The sequence below is a fragment of the Charadrius vociferus genome, unplaced genomic scaffold (genome assembly GCF_000708025.1).
Source record: "Charadrius vociferus isolate BGI_N301 unplaced genomic scaffold, ASM70802v2 scaffold518, whole genome shotgun sequence".
Lineage (NCBI taxonomy): Eukaryota > Metazoa > Chordata > Aves > Charadriiformes > Charadriidae > Charadrius > Charadrius vociferus.
The window spans coordinates 12,157-13,547 of NW_009649442.1; positions in this window are offsets into that span (position 1 = coordinate 12,157).

Consider the following 1,391-nt stretch of genomic DNA (forward strand, 5'->3'; position numbering starts at 1 on the left):
AGGCTGTTGAGGCCCCATCCCTGGAGGTGTTCAAGGCCAGGCTGGACATGGCCTTGGGCAACCTGGTCTAGTGGGAGGTGTCTCTGCCCATGGCAGGGGGGTTGGAACTTGATGATCTTCAAGGTCCTTTCCAACCTAAACCATTCTATGATTCTATGATTCTATTCCAGATCATGTAATGCCATGCCCACTATATAGGGAGGAGCTGGCCGGGGGAACTGGCCAGGGAAGGGGGCAGGAAGTCGCCACTTGGGAGTGGGCTGGGGCTTCCTGGGGCAAGTTGGTGAGCGGTGGTACAGTAATCATGTTTGTACATTTCTCCATCAGTGTTATTGCTGTTGCTTTCCTCTTTCCTTTGCTGTTCTGTTATACTGCCTTTATCTCAACCCACGAGTTTTGCCTTTTTTTTTCCAATTCTCACCCACAGCTATGGTGGTTGAGCGAGCTGCCACGTGGTTCTTTGTTGCTGGCTGAAGACAAACCACGACAGGCCTTTTTGGCGCCCAATGTGGGGCATGAAGGGTTGAGATAATGACAGATCTGACCAGACCTTGTTACAAGAAATTTGTTGTATGCATTCATTATATTAGTTAAAGAGTTGCTGGTCACAATGTTGCTTTGTTCTCATGGCTGTTACGTGAATTCTTATATGCCCTATATACTCCCCGTGATGCTGTTTGTCACCTCTGGGAGGGGGAACAGGATTATCATTTTGCTGTCCTGTGTAATATCAACTTATGATATGATAACACCACTGTTCAGGTGGCTATGTTGGGGAGTTTATGCAGTATTGCTGTCCTGTCCATACCTTGGATGCCGTCTCTTGGAATTTATTAATAATCGCGCCCAATCTATGGGAGAAACAGCAGGGGATAGTTTCCTCAACTTTTTCACCTCCCTTTTCTCCTTCAGACCAGGTATGATAGCTTTTGATAATTTTGAATATCCTTGGGATGCTCAAACCAGCATGGTCCTATTGCTATGCCTGCTGAATGTGTTTCAGGTCTTGTTTAGGGTTAAACAACTGTTTAAGCCTACCACCCAGAGATCTGCCCCGAGGCTGGATAGTCAGGGGTGGCATGGGATGTGGGAGAATATGGGCAGGTACCTAGAGAACTTCTCACCTCCAATGGTTTGAGACTTCACCCTCGAACAACTACAGGATAAATTGATAGAATATTTGAAAGGAAAATCCTGTGGCTATTCCAGAGGGGCACAAGTTATGGCACTGTGCTGGGCCCTGGCCAGTATCTACCAAACACTGCTCGATATTAGGCAGCGCCTTCAGGAGAAAGTGGGGGAAAGTAGACCAGCAGACAATGCAGCTATTCCAACCCCTGTGGCAGACAATGCAGCTACTCCAAACCCGGTGGCAGGGGCTGGAGGTGAAC